General features: G+C 32.1%; 1 protein-coding gene across 9 annotated transcripts in view; it reads left to right on the top strand.

Annotated features, from left to right (window-relative positions):
* Positions 1-25,779, top strand: part of hth (Meis homeobox homothorax) — a 1,486,930-nt gene that overhangs the window by 6,695 nt on the left and 1,454,456 nt on the right. The window lies entirely within an intron of this gene.

Raw genomic sequence — 25,779 nt, 5'->3', positions numbered from 1 at the left:
ATTAGCTACTATTGAGAGATATCGTACAACATAAAAACAAATTATTGCGTCTGAAATTTATCGGTAATTGCAGCCGGTTTATTTGCACTTAGTATGAGGCTGTAGTTCTTCTTAAATGATGCGTAGAAATTGAAATCTTATTGTGCCATTTCTTGTCTCCAACGCTAAACTATGTTCGAACAGTAGAATAGTTATCATTTCAGGTTATGATTCTCCAAGGAAACTAAAATTTGTGTAAGATATTAAATGATAGTAACTTAAACATAATTTCACACTACACCGACATTTCATTCGTAACATAGGCTGGGATGTGCTTTTGAAGATCAGTAATATAAGATAATTTTATCTTTTATTAGAACACGATACGTAAAAAAATTTATTCGCACTGTTATCACAGATATGAATAGAATATATTTAATAAAAAATAAGACTTGGATTTATCAGTGGACTTAAGAAAATTGATGATTGTTAATGATAATGTCTGTTTTAGAGAAAAAATCTAACGGAGTGAATGAAAATTGATTGACATAAACGCAGAGGTTCTATATTTACAACGCACAATGAAATTTAAGTTTAGCATAGTATTTACTTCTTTCAGATAGTTTTGTTGTATGGAAGTACTAGAATTACAGCAGGTTATTGTATTACAAGCGACTAAGTCATCCGAGAAAATAGTCTGGTATATTAAAACCGTAGGTAAAGGGGAAATTTGGGACAGTTAGGGTAATGCAGTGTGACGGAAAGTTAGGCTGCCCTTATGCCGCGTATAGATGTTCTGGAATTCATATTTTATTCCTTTTTTATAGTAATATTCCCCAAATTTCTTTAGCGTTAAAGTACGAAAATTTATATGCCATAAACGTATCAAACTCGTAATGTTTCAACAGGCAAAATTTTACGGTAATATTATCATTCCTCGTATTATGAATCTGTATGAACAATTTTTCATATCTACTGTTTTGATTCCTGTATTATTTCAGAATGTATCTGTATTTTACATTTGTTGCAAATACCATAACACTCACGTCTGTTTCACACATCGTAAAAACAATAAAATGGCGTGGTACTTTCAGTATAACAACACAACAACCATCAGGAAATTAAAAATATTTTATTCAATTAACCGACTGGGCATTATTTATTTACTTTAATCTATAATTACATTAATTATGTACATATTCCCTTTCATATTATAAAATTGACTTACTGTCACCGTCGTTTGTCTCGGAACATAGAAAATTACATCAATTTTTATATCCCAATCTTCAATACTAACAAGCGGGAAGAAAAGTTCCTCTATTGGTTGATTTATGTCGAAATCGTTGAGATGACGTCGAAACAGCAACGCATCGCAACGCACATAATTATAATCGCAATATATTAACTTATAGTAACCACAACATAAACCCGCTAGCAACAATATGTATGATACGTCACGTAGTGGGGATATATTTTCTTATCTCTGATGGGTGTAAGGTTCCTTTATAGGCCTATAGGTGGTGACTTGCAGGATTCGTATTTTTATGTTTCAGTGAAATATCAGAGTTCGTGTTTAATAATAATAATAATAATAATAATTCGTTTTAATATTAATAATTTAATGTAATAACGTAATGTTTTCCCATGTTTTATTTAATTCACTGGTTAACAGCCATTTTGCACCTAGTGTGTGATATGTCAATTGTTTAGTTGTAGAATCCAAAACGGCCTTCGGAATTATGTATCACGTAGGCCTAAGGGTTTTGAAATATTTTAGATTTTATATAGGTTTTTTTTTAATTTTTACATTGTTAATGCCATTTTTTCAGGGATAGTGTATAATAATTCAGAATAATGATGGCTCAATTCTGTATTTCGATGTAATTTATGGTGGAAGAAGTTCTAAAAAAAAGTCACTATATGGCAGAGATATTTAGTTGTGCGAAAAGTGTACTTGCATTGCTTGGTAGAGACGTTTCAGATAGCGTCGACGACGACATCCCTATAGTTTAGTGCGTGGTGATACGTAATCAGTTGGTTTATAATATTTTTATATGAAACCTGTAGTGGAGTTCGAAGTGGTATGTTATGCTTAAATTTAAAATGGTCCATATTTACTAATATCGTATTATACTGGCTTTGTGTTAGTGCTGTGTATCTAGAAAATGTTACGTGATAGAAAGAAACAGATTTTTCCACTGAATTCAGCACCACAAAATTAGGTACGTAAATCATTTACACATTAGATACATGAAAATGAATGTTTCAATTTATCGAGTGGCGATATTTATTGGTTTCAATGCGTAATTAACGTAGATTACGTAGTAAGAAAAAGAAATGTTTGATATTGTATGTGTATGTATTTATTTACACTGCAATGGGTATATACCCGGTGGCAGTGGTAACTAATTACACTCAATAATGACAATAATAAACTTATTAATTAAAAATACAATTAATAATAATAATACTAATAATTAATACTAACAATAATTAATAATAATAACAACAACAACAACAACAGGGAATATACTAAATTAAATGAAACGATCACTTAAAATAACATTTGAAATATTTTAATTTGTATCTTAAAACTAAGATCGAACCAAAACCCACGAGTATGATATGTTCATATCTGCACAAGTACCTTTCAACATTACACTCATTTCGCTGTCAACTCACTCACTATTATTATTATTATTATTATTATTATTATTATTATTATTATTATTATTATTATTATTATTGCGAATAAATTTTTAGTTACGTAGGCCTACGTATACAGCGGATTGAGATTGTCTTTTGTTATCGTCTTAAATCATGGCCTGACCGCAACCTTCCGTTACGTACAATGTCACACGTCCGTTCATAATGCCCCTCACTCGAGTGTGCATGAAGCGTGCCAAAAGACTATTATTATTATTATTATTATTATTATTATTATTATTATTATTATTATTATTATTATTATTATTACACTCTAGTGTACTTCTTAGTCTATATCATTTATTATCTTCAATACGAAACAAGCACACGCCAAAGAGAAATAAAACGTTTGTAATGACCGGATGTATTAAAATATTTTAGTCGGTTCCTGCAATGATCGCATTTTGTACGAGACTGAAACAAGCAATGGAATTAATTTCTAAGCAATTTTGAGGGTCCTGTTTTGCAAATATTTCGAGATAGATGAAGTTTATTTCTCTGTTAAATTCTGGTAATAAAAAGCGTATTGCAGCAATTTGCGCCAAAGCAGATTGTGAAATGGTGTAATTCATTCGGAAAAGGTCCTCCGCTCTTATCAACTGTTAATACATTTACATCTTCAGAATTTGTAACGGGTGCCGTGCAATAATAATAATAATAATAATAATAATAATAATAATAATAATAATAATAATAATAATAATAATAATAATATCGAACCCTTAGGCTCATTTTTGTACTATTATTTCGGACTATAGGCTAATTCCAGAAAAGAGTTTTCTTTTGACTGTAAAAAACATGTGGTGTACTTTCAGATTCTGCAGAAACTTTTCTTACGATTAATTTTTAATTTAGAACTAGCGTCTTTATCATTACAATCTATAAGGAACATTTTAAAACTATGAATATCCGAATCAGTTGCTTATGGGGCAAGGATTATTGCAAAATTCCTAAATGGTTCTTAATATCGTACTCAAAATAAATATTCTGTTAAGATTTGTTTGTTTGTTTTTTTTTTTTTTTTTTAATTTCAAGGAAGAGTTTTGTATTATTCGGGTAACAGATATTTGGCGATGTTTGAGAAAATGAATTGTAGAAACACGGAACGATTCAAAATCTTCAAGCCACTGGACACGATTTCGGCGATCACAAGCCCAAAAATGAGAAATCTTACAAATTGAACAGTTGAGCCTATCTTTACGCAGAAATTCTTGATATTTCACACCTGCTACATAGCTAGAAGTTTCTCGAAATAACTTAGAATATCAATACATAATGAAATATGTTTTGATGTTGTCACTAGCTATGTAGCTATACAGTATAGAATGTCAAGTAATACGAAACGTAAAATAATGATATCGGTAACCATGGAGACCATAGGAATTGTAAGTAAAAGACTGAAAAAAGTGTATGTGAGCAATAGCTAGGAGGAAAACATCGATTAGACATGATATAAAAATGTATTGGAAACAACACCGGAAAATGTTAGAACCTTGTAGGCTGTTTGAAGCCCTACTAGTTTGGTTCAAGAAGAGAAGTTCCAGAAAATAAGGTTCCTTAACGAAAATAATAGTAATAATAATAATAATAATAATAATAATAATAATAATACTTACTCACTTTAAAGAACACGGAGGTTCATTGCCGCCCTCACATATGCCCTCCATCGGTCCCTATCCTGTGCAAGATTAATCCACCTCCCTCAAATCCATTTTAATATTAGCCTCCCATCTACGTCTCGGACTCTCCAAAGGTGTTTTTCATTCCGGCCTTCCAATATGTATTTCTGTATTCGCCCACACGTGCTACATGTCCTGCCCATCTCAAACGTATGGATTTAATATTTCTAATAATAATAATAATAATAATAATAATAATAATAATAATAATAATAATAATAATAATAATAATAATAATAGTAATAATAATTCTGAATACATATATTTGTATCGTTGACGGATAATAATAATATTATTATTATTAGTATTATTATTATTATTAATTTTGAATACATATATTTGTATCGTTGACGGATTTCTGTTTATAGTGTGCAAATGTCTTTCTAAAATAGTGAAGATAGATAAATACATGCTGTTTATGTAAGAAATATAATGCCGCAAATAAGATGTGTGCACTATAAATAAATTATGCGGTTAGTGTAAAAGTTGGGTATTGCCGTATTTTCAAATTGGGTATCGATGTTCAGTCAGTGCCTTGAATCGCAAATGCATCATTACTGTCAACTTGTACCTATCGGAATGACATGGATGTATATTTATGACTCTGTACGCCGCCGTCGGATATTCTGCAGGTCAAAGGACGCTCTCGGCTGCAGCTTTTGTGTGTTTGTTGCTATTATTTGTCAATACTGTAATTGATTAGCTTTGTTTTGGTTTGTGTCCGTCTTGTACTTACCGTTGTTGATTCTGAATGCCGTTCTGAAGTAACGCGGGACTTGTAATTTCGTTAGAGTACTTCTATATCTTAGGCCGTGCGTCTTTTGTTAACCTATATTGATGCAGAATTAATACTCTAAGGGCCAGTTATATAAACAGGTTTAGAAATGAAATTAATTTTCATTTTTACTCTATTTAGACAGGTTTTTGTTAATTTTTAAGTTGCCATGGTGATGAAATGTCATAAACGCTTTCAATTATTTTTTATTTAAGTTACAGATTAATATATTTATTCCACGTTTTTTGTCATTCTTTTATCTGATTGTTATCGAATTTCGCCGTGCTTCTTGTTTTTTTCCACAAGCGAGGAAATCCATTCACTGAACTCGATGACAAACCATTTGAAATTATATTTCGGTTACCAAAATTTGTAGTGAAAGGACTTGAACAAAGATGTCCTCTGTTACAATCACAAACAAAACGAAATCGCTCTGAATCCACTATTCATTAACCTTCTCACACGTATTGAAACGCATATTTAGGAGGCGGTGATGATTATTTTTTCTCTCTCATAGGCGAAACAGTTGAAAATCAAGTAGGCTAGCTTTAAACAAGAATTTCTTTCGTATTTTGCGATGTTGCCACATATTTTACTGCAAATATCATTTAGTACTAAACCTAGTTTACATTTCGTAAGTTAATTTTAGGGAGAAACTAACCTCAGTTTAAAATAACCGAAGTTAATGACTTTTAATGCAACTGGGCCTAAGTAAAATGAAATTTCTAGGAAAATTATATGGGCACACAAAACGTTTTAGAATAATTGACGACAAATTTTCGGAGTTTTAATTGTAGTACAATGGCACACTGACTGTTATGTCGCAAAAAGAAAAGATCTCTTGACCTGCTCTAAAACAATAATTTATTTTAAGAAATAAAAGATAGTCTTTTAACTCGTAAAGGTCTTGGGTAAAAATTTGGGTTAGTGAAGGAGCAATTATATAGTATTACTAAGATGGAATTGGTGGTTATACTTAGTGAGGGTATGTTAATAATTACTGGTTGTTAAATTGCACCCTGATTTAATACCTATAATTTACAAAAAAATAAAAACATGTTACAAACCTTTCTACTATTGTTTTCGACTTGAATTCCAGAAAAAGCTTTCTTAGTGTTTAACATTAAGGAATATGTGGCGTACCTACCTTCGAATTCTGAATACTTTTTCCTAACGATTTTATAAGCGTCATATATTTTATTGGTTATTTTACGATGTTTTATCAACTGCTATGTTATCTAGCTTCTGAGTGAGGATAATGCTAGAGAAATGAATCCAGTGTCCAGCGCCGAAAGTTACCCAGCATTTGCTCTTAATGGGTTGAGGGAAAACCCCGGAAAAAACCTGTTTTCATATCAAGGATTATTTTATTAATTTTTGTTTTGTATGCTTAGGTAAAGACAACATGGTGTTGAGCACACGTTACTCCCGTATTCGTTTGGATGATCGTTTACCTCTGCTGAAGCATGTGACATCAGCAGTCAGCTGGTTGACTTTGGCCTTCATAGGCTGTCACGCCACGAAGTATTATTAAAATTTAATAACGGTTTTTGTTTTTAATTGTATGAAATATTTTTTCAGTGTAGAGTGTTTATTGTTCTTACGTTTCATGGCCAGTAACATACTTCGCGGCCATGAGAGTGCATTAAAAACTGCGTAAATCGAGAGTGCGTTGCATTTAAAATATCATCACCAACAACCCTCTTCGCCTTTTCCTCTTCAAATAGAAAGTTGGTCTCCAATCCCTTTCTCTGCTGCCCAAGATCTATATTTATGATTAAATATTCTTTTGGGGCGGTATTTCGTTAAGCACTCGAAAATTATGTGCTCATGTTAGTTGCTTCGGTAATTCTTGATGGATTCAATTATGCTTTGATATTTAATTTTCTTCGGATAGCTTCTTTCGTGTACGGTCATAAACGCCACCAGCCAATAGTCTACAATGCTTATTACATCAGCTTCTTTTCTTAGGAGTTCATTTTTAAGATTCATGCAGCCATATAGCAGAGTTTAAATTCCTATAGTTTTATAAAATTTTAAAACTCTCTCTGGTCAGACTTTTTCTGAGTACCTAGAAACTGTTGACGTTTGGCTAATTACATGTGTATATGGGCCTATATATTTACCGTTTTTTTTTTCTGTGTATAGATAATATCGGTTTAACTTTGCTTTAAGAAATATAGGCCTATGTATAAAAACAATGAAGAAATAAATTAATTATTGGGCCGTGTTTAGAAATTAGGAGGCTTTGAAAATTTGTAAAACAAGAGAACATCAGACTTTGACTTAGCAACCATAAATGATGTTCTCTTGTTTCATAAGTTGCCAAAGCCTGCTAATTTCTAAATATCATGGCCTCTGATTATGTTATTTTTTCATTGTTTTATTTTTAATACGAAGGTTTCTATGAGATAATGTTAACTTTCTACGTCCCATACCCAGAAAAACACAATAAAATTGCAACAGACATAGTATTCAAAGAGGCAAGTTGTTCTGTAACACTATTTTTTAATATTTATCTTACTGTTAATACTAAAATTCCATAACAGAATTTATTAAAATACAAGCTCTATTTTAAGTGAGTTCAACTTCTATATTTTTAAGGATCTTTTTCGAATTTTTCTCATGTGCTAGCACACCAAATTTGAACTTCATCGATCAGATGTTTTTTTTTATTATTATTTATTATTGTATTGTGATTTGAATCGTTACACACTTACGTAAAGTTTCTTTGAATTGCAATTTTGTTTTACTAAAATTTGATCATTAGCTACCATAAGTCCACATCTGTGGAGTAACGGTCAGCGCGTCTGGCCGCGAAACCAGGTGGCCCGGGTTCGATTCCCGGTCGGGGCAAGTTACCTGGTTGACGTTTTTTCCGGGGGTTTCCCTCAATCCAAGATGAGCAAATGCTGGGTAACTTTCGGTCTGGACCCCGGACTCATTTCACCGGCATTATCACCTTCATCTCATTCAGACGCTAAATAACCTAAGCTGTTGATAAAGCGTCTTAAAATAATCTACTAAAATAAAAAAAAATAATAAAAAGCTACTATGAACTAGGACAATTAAGAATTTTATTCGGTTTTTGTTATGTGATTAGTAAATTTATAGTTCTTTTTTTTTTTTTACTTTTTAGATTTTTTATTTCGTCATGTTTTTGTTTTTTTGTAATTTTAATATGTGAAAAATTAACTAAATTCATATATGGGTATACTAAAATCTAGAGCAAATTCAATTATGAGTATATCCTGAAAGTTTTAAAATTATACGACAGTTAATGATGCAAAGAAAAGCGTAGAAAGAAATGGAAAGCGAGGAAATAGAACACCTTTTATTGATCTTAGAATAAGTCCTACACTATATGTTACCCCGCTTGGATTTTAAAATGGCTACAGGACAAAATTGATGGCACTTTATGAAAGAAAAAAACAATGGAGAATTTTAGAGTAGAAAGTGAAAAATTGATAATTTTGACAAAAATATCAGAATTTCAGCCATAATCTCTCCCTCTTAAGGATCGTAATAAGTGGATTTATGTAGTCTATTTTGAGAATTGTACCGATTGCACACAAGCGACGAACAAATTACTAGAATAGCTGAAATTGAAATAACTGTAAGGTATCCAGTTTCAGACTTAGTAATACGATACCCCGTTAATGACGTTAAATGCCGAGGAATAGCATGTCGGCATGTAGAAGGCTTCCCTCCGACAATAATTATAGTATTTAAGCAGTATTTAAAAGTTTCGTGTGCCATGCACTCGCTGGCTTGCTCTCGATTGTACGGCCGTGCATAATTACGACTACAGCAGCGGTCTGCCGGGCCGCATGATTGATTCCAACGGGATCCGATGTGTCCAGACCAAGTCAAATTGTTGCTCCTTCTGGGCTCTCGTAGCGCCAGTGTAATGAATGTTTCTTTCATACGGCAAACGATCCTCCGGTAATACATGCACAGATGAATTATAACGCAGGGAATTCCAATAACCTCAGTACGAATCTATCAGACATCATCCAAGTCCTTAGGCGATTCATCGTTGTGAAATGATCTCGACTCTTTGATTCAATTTATGGAAAATATAAATTTTGAAGTTAACAGTGTTATCAAAGGATTTCTTGCGTATTTCAGTTGATTACAACTTAAAGTTTCCATATATAGGCCTACTTTCTTCAAAACAATAAAATAACTTTGAAAATCAAGATTACTAGATACTGTTCGATTTACTTTGAGCGCACTATTTCATACGTAAACGTCACTCGTTATTTTGGGTTAATACGGTTAATAAATATATCAGAAACCAGAATGAAGTAAATACAAAATCTCCATTTTGAGATATGGTGAGATATATGTTCCACTTTGCACACAATTTTACGAGCGAAAAATAACTATCCATCACAGAAATTCGGGGTACCAAGGCATAAAATCCTATCTATGAATCAACCTTTTTGCTTCCCGACGCAAAACTTAACATTTTACTTTCCATACTAAAGAAACTGTATAGTATGAACATTATGAAGTTTTGATAGTTTCGGGTGCAGATCTGTAACCGAGAAACTTGGATTATATTAAAATGGTACAGAAATATAATTACTCCGCTCTTCAGCTGTTTCAACTTCATTTGTCCAAAATAAATGAAGAGAGATTTGAATAGGCTATAAGAGTCTTGTACGTTGCTATAGTTACAGAGTACAATTGCATTTCCATATAATATTAAAAGTCGCATCAGATCCAGTTAAGATGTAGTACATTGGGTTGCAGAAGAAGTGCCAATATGAAATTATGTCTTTTCAGAGGACTTTAGCAAACATGGTGAGGTTGAAAGCTAATAACACGTTATTATTTAATATGAATTGATTTTAAATTATTCATATACTTTTATTTTACAACATTAATAAGGATACTACACGAAAATAGTGAAACTGCAGTTTACAGTATATGGTATTCCACAGCCTTCCTTGTTATTCGTTGATGCTGTCATTGTTACAATCGATATATAGGCTAAGGAAAATTACGTTTCATATTGCATTAACAAAAAAGTATCAATTTTATTTATAAATATAAATGTAAAATTTTATTATAAATGCGGGTACAGAACTGAAAATTGAATTTAATTGAAACATTTAATATATTAGAGTTTATATACAATGCCTTCTGTGTAAGTTATGTCTATCTCCATTGTTTCGTAATCGAAATCCTCGTAACGCGATAATATTCTAAATCGATAGCGACTTCGACTTTTATAAGTTCAAAGCAAGACAACGAAATGTTCGACAAAAGATAAAATTTTCGGTACCCATACATCGTTTTCGAAAATTAATCTAAATTTTGTGAAGTCTGCAGTCCAATGAACCTAAGCCATGCATTATTATTATTATTATTATTATTATTATTATTATTATTATTATTATTATTATTAGTATTATTATTAGTGATGATTCAACTCATATTTCATTTAAAGTTTTAACATTTAATAATAATTGCCATCAATATTTTAAGCGTTAACATATTTTATTAGCCTATACCTAGTCCCCTTTTGACTGTGTTTTTCTCGGCCACGTTGTTTTTTCTAGTATTGGCCTTCGTCTAGCGCTGTTTGTCTGAAGTGTTATTTGAACATCTCTAGTATTCGACTAAAATTTATTGTTCATTGATAATAGCAAATATTTGTGAAAATGGCGCGATATGTGTTCACGGTAATGAATATTGAAAGGTTAATCCATTCGTTTTGTATCTCTGCGTATCCTAGACGCCATGTTGTTCAGTTTTATGCTCAGAAATATAAAATATTCTAGTGCTATTAGAAAATACACAAATTTAACACCAGGTATACATATTTTTAAACTTGTATAGTTATTACATGTTGCAGAATATTATGTATGAGGTATAATGAACGTTAATAAACGTTTTTAAGTTCGGAATATAAGTTTTAGAACGCGCTTTATAACTAAATGAAGCGAAACGTTCTTATACTCTCTGATTATCGACGTTACCCCAAGTTTAACGTAAAGATGTTTCGTAAACTGGTTCTGTTTCCGTCCAGAATCAGAATCGTATAAATTTCTGTTTGGCGCGTCTTAGAACTAATCACTGTAGCCAAAAATCTTAATTATTCATCTGTCTGCAAACTTTGTTAATTTCATGTTATCCATATAAACTTGTCATAAATTAATTTAGTAATTAACAATTTTATGATATTATAGATCGTTTCATTCTGATCACAAATTAAAAATTCCTGCGCGAACGACTTGTTACTCGAAGACGGGACTTGAATCTGAAATACAGAGTCATGTTTCAATAGCATAGTTAACAATGTAGCTACACACATCTTGCACATTTCAATTAAATAAATTCATTAAGAATACTATCAGACAAAACTTAAAATTCTTCTTTTCTCAGTTCCGTTGTCTCTAAAATGAATAGAACTATTTTGTAATTCAGTTTCCTTGTTTTAGAATGTTAATATTCAATAATTCCTAGAATATAATTGCATTGCCTTCTGCAATAACCTTCCTAGAATCTGAATTAAACATCCAAAGACGCTTGATCAGGTGACAAACAGGTTTCAAGAAAATGACTCGGTTTGAATTCAAATAAAACTGTTTTCTTAACGTCAAAATATTGTTCTAATGCTAAGAATCGTGTTAAATTTTTTAGGCATTATTGTTAATAGGTGATTAACCCCATGTTGACTTACTTTGTATCAAATTGTCCAGGATTATTTATTTATTAAGACGTTTGAAATGTCTTGTTTCGAAAGATTTTCTTATGAACTCTTATTATGTATTTTTTTTCCATAGTTTACTTTGTTACGGCATTCGCATATGGGGGTAAATGTAGTAGCATCACAGAAGTTTTGATTTTACAGGAAAAGGTTATTCGTATTTTAACCAATTCTATACCTGACGCACATTGTATGCCATTGTTTATACATGAAGAGATACTTACAGTATTAACTTGTTTATTTTTACTAGCTTATTAAAAGTTAAGAACAATTTAGATCTGTATTCTAATAAAGTAGATATTTATGATTATGCTACACGTTATAATTGCCATGGTTATGCACAACTTACATTTGACTACATCAAAGAGATATGTTGCTAATCATTTTTATAGCCTGAAAGAGTTTTGTGATAGTTCCTTAAATATTGTGTTTTAGAGTCTTTTATTTTCTCTTTTCTGACAATGTCCATGTATCTAGATACGACAATAAAGTACCATTGATTGATTGATTGATTGATTGATTAAAAATATAGATACATTTTTATTAATTATTGAAGAAAAATTGTAGCCTACTTAATTTAGAGATAATTTATGAAGTCCACACCTGTGGAGTAACGGTCAGCGGGTCTGGCCGCGAAACCAGGTGGCCCGGGTTCGAATCCCGGTCGGGGCAAGTTACCTGGTTGAGGTTTTTTCCGGGATTTTTCCTCAACCCAGTACGAGCAAATGCTGGCTAACTTTCGATGCTGGACCCCGGACTCATTTCACCGGCATCATCACCTTCATTTCATTCAGACGCTAAGTAACCTAGATGTTGATACAGCGTCGTAAAATAACCCAATAAAATAAAAAATAATTTATGAACTGAAGTTTTGGTTCAGCAGAAAATCGATGACTTTAGTATATATTTTTTCAAATTTAGAAGACTTGGATACATATAATTTCGTTTCATTTTCCTTCTACATAGCTCATCATATAATATATTATGTATTTCATATGAATTCACTATTAATCAAAATGTTAAAGCCAGTTAATTTCATCCAGTGAGGAAACCAATCTATTTTTCGCCACAGCAAAGTTATTGAAAAACGAAATTTATAAAAAAAATATCATATCTAAGAACATCCAGCCTTTTTTTCTCTGAAATAACTCAGTTTTTCCCTTGTTTCACCAACAGTAATCTCACTAGAGGTTTTTATCTAGAAAAATCAAAACTCGAGTGGGATTTAATTGACTATTACACGATTAGAAAAAAGTATATAAAGATTAGAAGAAATAAAGTACTCTAATACAATAAAATATTAATAGACTTACTGAAATTCTATTTCACTAATGCTAGCGTTTGAACGAAGCCGCCATTTTCAGTCGACTGTCTATGCTGTAAACAAATGACGATCCCAAAGCATGTTTTATACTACCGTAAAGAATTTGCGGTTTTAAATGTTGGCAAACAAAGAAACAAATGCTAGGGAAGCGATACAATTAAACAAATGCTAGGGAAGCGATAAAATTGTGCAATAAGCAGCCATGATAGATTGAAAGACGTCCTTTCGTACCGTTTTATTGGTCAAAAGTGTATGACGTAGTAAAACTGTAATAGTCCTGCTAAAAATTGTGATCTGCTACAGTTAATTATCAATTTATTAAATTTTTTATTTTTTAAATACTGATTCATTATAAACCACATCTCTGTTTTATGTTTTTATTCATTTTATTTCTCTTGTCAATGAGTTACAGATTCTTACTTTGTAACTGCCGCTTATATAAATCATTATCGATAATAATTATTTTGTAAGTTGAATTGTTCATTTATATTTATGTGAAGAAAGTGCTTTCATGGTAATCTACTCTACATACTTTCCTATAACTCATAATCATAAATTATGCCCAAGTTGGCATTTAAGACTTGCTGAAGAAAATTTGTTGATCATTCAAAGATACATAGCAACCAGTTCAATTAATTTCTGACAACAAAATTATATTGCTATCGGTCATTTGAGAAGAAATAGACAATGTATATTTGTTGCAGAGAGCAAGATTATTTTAGGATAATAATAATAATAATAATAATAATAATAATAATAATAATAATAATAATACTTTATTGCTAGAACATATAGGCTACATATTGTTTTTTATAATATAATAATCATTTTAGCAGGGGATGTAGCACGTATGGGCGAATCCAGAAATGCATATAGAGTGTTAGTTGGGAGACCGGAGGGAAAAAGACCTTTAGGGAGGCCCAGACGTAGATGGGAAGATAATATTAAAATGGATTTGTGGGAGGTGGGATATGATGATAGAGACTGGATTAATCTTGCACAGGATAGGGACCGATGGCGGGCTTATGTGAGGGCGGCAATGAACCTTCGGGTTCCTTAAAAGCCATTTGTAAGTAAGTAATCATTTTAGCATCCCCAGAAAGATTAAAATACATACTCGTGTTTAGGGTTCATTTTATTAAATAACAGAATAAAAAGTGAAAAAATGAATAAAATAAAATGAAAGAAGAAAGGAAAACACATATCGCAATAATTGGAACTTTAAATTTTCTCTCTAAATATTAATTTTCAAATATTTTTTTTTTAATAAGGAGCTTTGGCAAATTGTATGTTTGGGAATTTAGCCGTTATCTTATTATAAAGCCTTGGACCGAAGTTGCTATAGTGATTATAAGCTAGAGTTGTGGTACATTTAGGTTCTCTAAAGCATATGTTGTCCGATCTTTTAGTTTTATATTTATGTGAATACAAATTATATACATTTCGGTTTTTATGTACGAAATTCAGTAATAGGTCTACATTGTTATAAATTGTGTTACTTTAAATTGTGAATACAACAGTTTTGAAGGATAATCAAGAGGTTTATTAAGACATATTTTTATTATTATTTTTCCTAGCAGTGTTATTGGCATGAGGGAGGTACCCCAGCCTATATAGATGCGAGGTAAATCAGTCGTAAAATATAGACAGTCAAGTAATTTCGTAGGATAACAAAATAGTTAATAATTTTTCTTAATCTATTGTATAGAAAAAGAACATGTTTATTTCAACGTAAGTGTTGGCCGATTATTATTCTGAGATATTAACTTACGATTTATTTGCAACGTCCTTAGATCTGACCGTATCACACCTTCACTAAATATGCTGTCCTGGGCCCGTCTCAAAGAGCGAAGAACTATTCACTCTCTCACTTTACTCTTCAATATTCTTCAAACCTCTAACCCTAGCTACCTAGCTTCTCGTTTTCAACATTTGTCCTCATATCACGAAATAGATACTCGCTCACAACACCATATCACACTCTCCATTCCTAAACACAGAACATCCTTCTACTCTTCATCTTTCACCGTCTTTGCAACTCATCTCTGGAAATCTCTACTACAACATGTCAGAGATTGTCGGACATTGTCTAGTTTCAAAAATAAATTAAAATTACACTTTTTTTATTAGATTCCTTTCAGTTATAAGCCCTTTTCTCTGCCATAGTTTTGTAAAAATGTAGGTTATATATTTCTTTTTCCTTCCTTTCCCCCTTTTTGTTCTCTTTATCAGCCGATGAATTTATTATCATATGTAGCCTTTTTATCGTGCATTTTATTTAATTTTCGTATTTCTTTTCCTTTTTTATTATTATTTTATTATTTATTTATTTATTTATTTATTTATTTATTTATTTATTTATTTATTTATTTATTTAATCTGGTAGAGATAAGGCCATCAGGCCTTCTCTTCCCCTCTACCAGGGAATTACATTCCATTTTGATATATTCTTCCATATACGTTTTTCCATATTAACCATTTGTACTAAATGAATTGCTTTCACTATATACTTACTTACTTACTGGCTTTTAAGGAACCCGGAGGTTCATTGCCGCCCTCACATAAGCCCGCCATTGGTCCCTATCCTGACCAAGATTAATCCAGTCTCTATCATCATATCTCACCTCCCTCAAATCCATTTTAATATTATCTTCCTATCTATGTCTCGGCCTCCCTAAAGGTCTTTTTCCCTCCGGCCTCCCAACTAACACTCTATATGCATTTCTGGATTCGCCCATACGTGCTACATGTCCTGCCCATTTCAAACGTCTGAATTTAATGTTCCTAATTATGTCAGGTGAAGAATACAATGCGTGCAGTTCTGCGTTGTGTAACTTTCTCCATTCTCCTATAACTTCATCCCTCTTAGTCCCAAATATTTTCCTAAGCACCTTATTCTCAAACACCCTTAACCTATGTTCCTCTCTCAAAGTGAGAGTCCAAGTTTCACAACCATAAAGAACAACCGGTAATATAACTGTTTTATAAATTCTAACTTTCAGATTGCTTTCACTATATTCCAATGTATTTTACTTTTTTTTTTTTTTCTATTATGGTATTATTTTCATGTTGTTTAGTGTCGATTTTATTATGCTATTATTATTATTTTTTTGTAATATGTTGGTATTCTGTTCTTTAACTTTTTGTTAAATTTTAACTGCTTGTATACTTTGTGACCTGGTAGAGTGTAAGAGAAGGCCCTATGGCCTTAACTCTGCCAGTATAAATAAAGAATTATTATTATTATTATTATTATTATTATTATTATTATTATTATTATTATTATTATTATTATTATTATTATTATTGGGTGGCCGGGTAGCTCAGTTGGTAGAGCAGCTGGCTACGGACTGGAAGGTCCGGGGTTCGATCCCAGGTGGTGACAGGATTTTTTCTCGTTGCCAAACTTTCAGAACGGCCCCGAGGTTCACTCAGCCTCCTATAAAATTGAGTACCGGGTCTTTCCCGGGAGTAAAAGGCGGTCAGAGCGTGGTGCCGAGGTCATGGAAAGCATGGGGCTCTACCTCCATGCCCCCCCAAGTGCCTTCATGGCATGTTACGGGGATACCTTTACCATTATTATTATTATTATTATTATTATTATTATTATTATTATTATTATTATTATTGGGTGGCCGGGTAGCTCAGTTGGTAGAGCAGCTGGCTACGGACTGGAAGGTCCGGGGTTCGATCCCAGGTGGTGACAAGATTTTTTCTCGTTGCCAAACTTTCAGAACGGCCCCGAGGTTCACTCAGCCTCCTATAAAATTGAGTACCGGGTCTTTCCCGGGGGTAAAAGGCGGTCAGAGCGTGGTGCCGAGGTCATGGAAAGCATGGGGCTCTACCTCCATGCCCCCCCCAAGTGCCTTCATGGCATGTTACGGGGATACCTTTACCTTTATTATTATTATTATTATTATTATTATTATTATTATTATTATTATTATTATTATTATTAACTTATATTTTTCGGAAATAATATTAACTTTTTGCTAGAGGTGCTCTCGAATTGAACGGCTTTAACAAACACTTTCCAGGATTAACCGTTACGCTCGATGTGTATATTTTATTATATTTTAAAAAATTTTCAGATAACTAGTGACGCATATCAAAGATGATTTGAGAAACATCGAAATGTTAAAGAAATATCAGTCAGGATGGATCAGCTACACGAAAGCTCGTACCCCATAAGGACACTACGCACTTTTCTGCTCGAATGTTAGTAAAGTGGCGCAGCATGGCGGTATGAATGTTTGTTTGCTGGGCGTGAGTTCAATTACACAAACACAACTATATAAATATGCATTTGCTGTTTCTGTTTCGTTCGGCCGCTATACCGCACACACACACACACACACACACACACACACACACACACACACACACACACACACACACACACACACACACACACACACACACACACACACACTTAGAAAGCCATACAGTTACAAAATACAAATCACCTCATTTGCAACATTCAAAATCTCGTTATGAAGCTTATACATGTTGGCTTTAGTTATGTACACCAGCAATATCAGCATCGCCTAAATGTAATCTATAATGACACATTATGTACGATTAGAAACATTGCATTAGCGAATTACTGAAACATGTACATCCACGAAGATGACTATATACGCTGTACAAATGCCTTTTAAATACATCGTTAAATGTGGATATGCCCCCATAGCGAACAGACTCCCTGTTAAGCCGCTAACATAGATAAGGAGGTCCGACATGCATATTTTGAATTTTACCTAGCATCTAATTACACTGCACATCCTCCATGTTCTTTTTTTTTTTAATATTAGGGAAGATGAACGTAGGGGAGTATGGGTACAGTGAGACATAAAATATGAAGACATATGTATGCAAGTGAAATTTCAAGTATTTTTAAAATCAAGTGCAATGGAAATATACAGGGACATCATTTTATTTTTACTTGCATTTTTATTGTACCTGCATTTATGAATGTACTTCACTCTCACCCCTTCACTAATGTCCTTGCTCCCGTCAGACACACAAACTTACGGCCGCTGTTGCATTCGAAGTCTTCAAGCAGTGAAGTAAACACTGCAGTGTATAGTGTGTTTCATAAATATGGTTGCGTTTTCTATAGAAGAAAGAACCTATATTAATAATATCGTACTAAAAAATTATATTCAAGAAACGATAAATTCAATTTCAGAGAATATGCTTCAAAATGTTTTTAATAATATGCGTACTGAATTGAAGCCTGCATTGTAATGAACGGCAACCATTTCAGCAAATTGTTTAAAAATTCAGATTAGCTTTTTTTGAATTGAGGTGGCTAGAAGCAAAGGAATGCTAGTGACATTTGTAATAACATGAGTTAAGTGCATCCAGTGTAAGCTAAAGTATCTAAAATTTTAGTAGCAAAGGGATATTTTATATCTCATTACACATTAAAATTTAAATAAAAAATTTCACCGATTTTACGAAAGCTTAAATATTTAAACCCCATTTTCTCAAAAGTAACTTAAGTGCACTTACAGCCCTTTACTTATGATCCCCTCAATTTAAATGCACTCTCTGTATTGTATGATAACATCAATAATTAATATGCTAAATAAAGTAGACATTACATAACGAACATAGCCGCCTGAAAAGTTGAGTTTTTGAAAAAAAAAATGTTACTACTCTACTGTATTTTGATAAATTCCGTAAAAGTGATGATCAAACTGAAAATCGTAATATCGTATTTCCCTACAACATAAATCGATACACTACTTTTCTCTCCTCCTATACCTAGTAAAATGATTTGTTTACATATTGCACTAGTAACACCAAACTCCTGTAATGGAAGGGGGAAACAGTGTTTCCGAGTATAGCCAGGTTAATGTTAAAAATGTTGGTAAAAATAAAGTGATGTCCCTGTACAATAAAACATGGAGTACAATAATACATAAACAGAAATGTTAATAGATTTTATTTTTTATTTTATTGGGTTATTTTACGACGCTGTATCAACATCTAGGTTATTTAGCGTCTGAATGATATGAAGGTGATAATGCCGGTGAAATGAGTCCGGGGTCCAGCACCGAAAGTTACCCAGCATTTGCTCGTATTGGGTTGAGGGAAAACCCCGGAAAAAACCTCAACCAGGTAACTTGCCCCGACCGGAATTCGAACCCGGGCCACCTGGTTTCGCAGCCAGACGCGCTGACCGTTACTCCACAGGTGTGGACATGTTAATAGATAAAGGACATAATATACAATGCGTGTTTGTCAAAAAAAATGCAAATGTCTCACTGTTCCCATTCAGGACGGTACAGTGAGACACCACAGTGTCTATTAACGGACATTGAAATGATTTACATTTATTTCAAAAGAAAACAAAAACTTGCTGTCTCTTTATCTTGACATGTTCTGTAGAATTATTTAGAATTATTTTGATGTCTGACTTCGAAACCATTGAAACATCTGGAACATTTGGAAAAGTGAATTTTCCATGACTTTTCAAACTTTTATGAAAAAATAAAATGAATTTTTGGTGACAACAAACCTTATAATTATAAGAATTTAATTTAATTCTTTATTATTTTTTAATATTTTCATAAATTTTGTGAATAATTTTTTATTCAAGAAACCATTAAAATGTAATGTATCCATTATTCTAAGCTATAGTTCCTAAATTGGTTACTAGTATGTTCATTTTTAATGTTAGTTACTGGTAAATGTAATATAATTACAGTTTTTGCAAATCATTGGTATATGGGAACAGTGAGACGTCTCAGTGTACCCTTCAATGGCATGTCTCACTGTTCCCTTTACGCATAGTTCATTTAAAAATGGCGCCATCACTTCAAAATCAAAACAAGAAAGACGGAACTTTGCCAAACATAACGTCAAATACCATAGTATTAGGTAACAAAACATTCATATTTCTATTTCATTTGTATATCAAATATAACCTTCATTAAACACAAGCCAACATTTTACTTCTAGAGTGGAAAATTACGAATTATTTTTTCATCACTCACCTTTATAACTAGAATCAAATCGAGTATGAAAATACTGTTACTTTACTCATGCAACATACAACTCCACTGTTACAAACATTTGAACATCAAACTTTACCAGCTAATAAAAAATCTCACTGTTCTCTCTGACTCACTGTACCCACTTCTCCCCTATATTTTTATTGCTTGTGGTGACCTCTGTTGTTACCACTGCGCAACTAACATGTACGCTATTAAAAAAAGATGTTTTATTCGAAATCTTAACTGGCAAATTTGTTACAAGTTGCATATAAAAATATATAATCATAATTTAATCAATAGAATTGCGTGATCAATTATCTGCGCTTTTGAATGCAGAACTATAATCATAACATATGCTGACTTTTACCCGATTTCAATTATTTTTTTAGAAAACTTTGATTTATGAATGGGATAAAATGTACGCATCGTTTCAGTACATTGTTGTGCTTGTAACGGTAAACAGGAAGTAGTGTTTTGTTTTCTTAAAACGGGCGCGTTCGTAAAATCATCGATGGTTCCATCGACAGCAGCGATATTCAACAAAGCTTTCATAAAAAGAAAGACGGAATACATTATAAATTCATCAAGCAGTCTTTTAATTCCTAATGGATCTTAAGATGGAATCAGCCGTTGGGCATCAGATCCATCATGGCTGCGAGGCTGATGTTTTTGATGAATAGTTTCATGAAGTTATTTGAGGTTATGTTCAAATGGAATATGTTTTGGTGCAAAAAAGCAATAGGCCTATATTCATCTTCAGAGTTAAGCATGAGAGTGAAACCACAATCTAGTTTATAAAGAAAAGCACTTCAAAACACAAAATAACTGCATTGATATTTATTTATTTATTTATTTATTTATTTATTTATTTATTTATTTATTTATTTATTTATTTATTTATTTATTTATACGAAAACCGCTAATTTATCTAATTATTTACTGACGTCATGATCATACATCGTTCGAATTTATTGGATTCTTTTTACGTGAATTTACGAACGCGCCCAATTGGTGGCACATTTTCGGCATGTAACTTATTTTGTATCTTAATAGTATAGCAGGCCGTTTAATTTCTGTTCGGCACCGATGATTTGTCGTTTATGTGATTATCTTCATCGGAAGTAAAAACAAAAGAATGCACAGATGCACAATTATTGTTTACTAGCCGTACCCGTGCGCTCCGCTGCACCCGTTAGAAATAAATATAAAGTAATTACATAATTGAAATAGGACGTTTGATCCAGGGAAAATTCGTGTTTGATAGAAGGATAAATCGTTTAATATGTTGCTTAACTTAAATTGCATCAAAATAATTAAAATGCGATCATTTTGTATCAGAAGTTACTGCAATAACATTATAGCATTATGTCCATCTAGAGAAACTACACTTTCCAATGGTGAAATAATAATTAATTATACAAATCGGTTAATTTTGCTTCCGATATTACTTCATACGAACACAGAAAAATTCTCTGTAGGCTATCTTTCATAACTTTCGATTGTTGCTGTCCAAGGCCCCTTATAGACGAAGTCATTTGTTTTTTAATTCATTACACAACCTTAGATGGCAGTTATTTTAATTTTAAAACTCATTTATCTCATTAAATATTAGTCCTATAAAAATTTTTCAAGGAATAAAACTTATCGCAAATTATTTTTAAAGAAACGTTTGTTATGTAACATTTTTCACAAAAATCAATAATAAGCGAGATATTTCGATTTATTTAATTAAGGCCCCCTTATAACCCCCCTTTTAAATAATGTATTTTGAATGCCATATAGCCTAAAATCTAAGTTACAACGAACTTAATTTATATTCCAATTTTCATCGAAATCCGTTCAGCCATTATCGCGTGAAAAGGTACTGTAACAAACAGACAGACAGACAGACAGACATACAAACAAAAATTTCAAAAAAGCGATTTTCGGTTTCAGGGTGGTTAATTATATATTATGTTAGGACCAATTATTTTTGGAAAATCGAAAATTACCAAAAAAACTTCGGCTACAGATTTATTATTAGTATAGATTTGTATAGAATACTAATTTCCATTACTATTAAATCGATAACTCGAATTCAGTTGCTGTACACGGTGTTATTACTTATCTGAAACAACAATCTGAAGTCAGTATTTCGATTGTATTCTCTTTGTATCTAAGAATGAAAGTGTTTCGTAGTTCGCTTCCCAACAACAGGGAATTAAATTATTTTAAGTTGGATGCCTTTCGCAGTGTCTTCAATTATTGCATTGTTGTAGCGTATATTGTGTTCAGTTATTTAATCTTATAATACAAAATGTTAATTCTGAGGATAGTTTTTGTCCATATCTGTTTGTCGAAGGCTTTTTATACTCTTTGAGAGTTTATCGTAAACAAACTTGGAATTTTTTCAACATAAAATCAAATCGACGTCGGATATCCAATGAGACAAAAGAAGACAGCATTCGCAATGGACAAAAATCTATGCACTATAAAGAGATTCGAAAACGTAGCGTTGCAATAGTTTCGTTTTCCGCTCAAGGAAACAATATTTACAAAGATGTAAAGGTATCGCTTTAATATGCCGTGAACGCGCTTTGGGAACAGAGAGGTAGAACTTCAAGCCAACATAACCTCGGGACTAGAATGAGAGGGTGTTACGAAAATGTGGTTACTTACGTATCATTTAAGTATGCAAGAAATACTGTGTTTGAGAAATAGATTAAGTCCACTAATTTATTAATTCTTATGATTTTTTTTTAAATAATAGTTGGTAACCCTTCTTCTCTGCCATTCCATAGGCCTAGAAAAAATATAATTATATATTTACGTATCATTCAAGTATACAAGAAATACTGTGTTTGAGAAATAGATTAAGTCCACTAATTTATTAATTCTTATGAATTTTTTTTAAAATAATAGTTGGTAACACTTCTTCTCTTCCATTCCATAGGCCTAGAAAAAATATAATAAATACTATTTACGTATCATTCGCGTATACAAGAAATACTGTGTTTGAGAAATATGCGTTTCACTAATTTACTAATTCTTACGAAATGTTTTTTTTAATAATGGTTGGTAACACTTCTTCGCACCCTTTCCATATATCCCAGCGCAAAGAATAATGCTTTTAGCGTGATGTAAAAAATGTAAACACACTCTTGGGATCTGAACCCAACGCAGATTAAGATCGAGAGCACGATACTCCACATTTCTACTGCGGTCGGCGTGTATTATAGCCCCGCTTTGTGTTTTTGCCACTCGGTTAATGTCGCCAGGATATAGAATTACGCTGTAATTGCACATTTTTATATGGTCCCTATTGATTTGTCTTAAATGGACGCACTTGAGCGTAGACCTAATATAATAATATAGACTGTTAGTTTTGACGGGAATTTAAGAATGAATTGTGTATTATTCTTCCCATTATGTATACCTACTTCATCTCATGCCTGTCCGACTAGTTTTGTCTTCCTGGCCTTGTATTTATCCTGTGTTGTCGCAAGTGGTCTTCTTATGCCGTGCTGATTACGTGATCAGGGACATTCTGTACATTTTAATATCTGTTATTGGCAGTCTTGGAGGGTAAATAATGATGATGATAAAATATGTATAATAAAAACATAGTTGGCCATGAAAGAAACGTTCGTCAGTTCGTAATTCATCTGTTTTTACTTTATGCGTAACTTTGGTAACCGAGTTATTTGGGATTCTTTTAACGTGAAATCTAATAATTGAGCATCTTGTAATACTTACTAAAATAAATTATTCATAAATATGAGTTCTAATATTGATTTTTGCTTCCACATTTATTGGACATACGAGTTTATAACTTTAGCGCTCTAAGACCAACGGCAGTGAAACTTTGTTGAAAATTGACAGATTGGGAAGATCATAAAATTCGAGGAATTAATTTTCGATTTGAAACAGATTTTCCATTAGTGAAGAAGTACAAAACTCGTTCCAGGTGATATGTAACTATTCCATACGTAGTCTACACCAGTGATTCTCAATCGGGGTCCACGGTTTTCTTGGCGGGGCAAAGAGCAGTTCATGGGGGGCCACGAATAAAATAACAGTAGGCGTGCTAATAATTATAATTTTTTAAAGTTCTAAGAAAATTAAAAGAACATTATTTTGCATTAATTAAAAGCACAATTCAATTATTTTACTTTTAAATCGATACCAAATTTCATATTACTATATTCTACTTTATTATACTGTACAACTTAGACCAACGGGCACACACTTAAGTAAAAAATGTTGAGAAACATTACTGTACAGTGAAGTTTGAAACAAGTTGATAAAAACTTGCATCCAGTTCTAATTTCAGATTGAAGTCATAGGGTGCTATTCATAGACATTTCGCTAGCCCGGGCTATGAGCGTGCTAAATAGAATTCATATCATTTCATATTGCTGACACTGGTTTATGAATACGAAAAACGTTAGTTCGCTGATCATCCACCGACAGCCCGCGCTAAGAATGTCTAAGAATACGGCCCTTATAGGTTTTCTTGTAATAAATATAACGAAAATTTTACAAACTAATGCATGTATTATTTCGAACTAAATGGTAAATAATTTTGACTTTCCTGATACTTAATTTTGTGCATGATGAGACATAAATATACAGTATTTAATTTCCACCACACCAGTGACTCACGACCGTCTGGGGGTTGCGGAAAAAAATTATAAATGTTAAAATTTGTTCTATTGAAATTTAAACATACTACTGGTTTGTGTTTATTTATTTATTTGTTTTGCTAATAATTGTAACATAAAATATAGTCTAATATATACAGAAAAACTTCAGCTTGTCCCTGAAAGAGTAGAACTCGTGCTCAGGGGCGGATTCCTGAATTGAATAAGTATACAATACAATTTGTCTTATGTCTACTATGCAATTATAATATATAAATTTAAATTTAAATTTTTCAATTTTTATAAAATCCATACATAACTTTTTAAATTTAATGCTAGAAATATATTCCAATGTATTTTACTTTCATTCCTTTTTTTTTTTTTTTTCTATTATGGTATTATTTTCATGTTGTTTAGTGTCGGTTATTATTTTTTTTTGTAATATGTTAGTATTCTGTTCTTTAACTTTTTGTTAAATTTTAACTGCTTGTATACTTTGTGACCTGGTAGAGTGTAAGAGAAGGCCCTATGGCCTTAACTATGCCAGTATAAATGAAGAATAATTAATTAATTAACTATGATTAAATTATTTTATGTTTATAGGTACTAAATGTTATCCATTCTGTACCTTAGGTCAGGGAGCCGCAATTAGCCTAAGTATTGCGAGAAAAATACGGGTATCATCTTCAAAGAGATTGAGAAAAACTGGCCTGTACTGTAGCTTGAAACAAATTTCTTGCCGCATGCCTGGAGCCAAGGAAATAAAATTAATAAAAACTTGCATCCAAGCCTAATTTCAGATTAAAGCCTTAGAGGTTTTCTTGTAATAAATAAGAACAAAAATTTTACAAGCTAATGCATGTATTATTTCGAACTAAATCGTAAATAATTTTGACTTTCCTGATACTTAATTTTGTGCATGATGAGACTTTGAATAGAATATTTAATTCGCAGTCGCATGAA

The sequence above is a fragment of the Periplaneta americana genome, chromosome 17, assembly GCF_040183065.1.
Source record: "Periplaneta americana isolate PAMFEO1 chromosome 17, P.americana_PAMFEO1_priV1, whole genome shotgun sequence".
Lineage (NCBI taxonomy): Eukaryota > Metazoa > Arthropoda > Insecta > Blattodea > Blattidae > Periplaneta > Periplaneta americana.
Note: the sequence above shows the minus strand (reverse complement) of the source record. Positions and strands in the feature narration are given on the sequence as shown.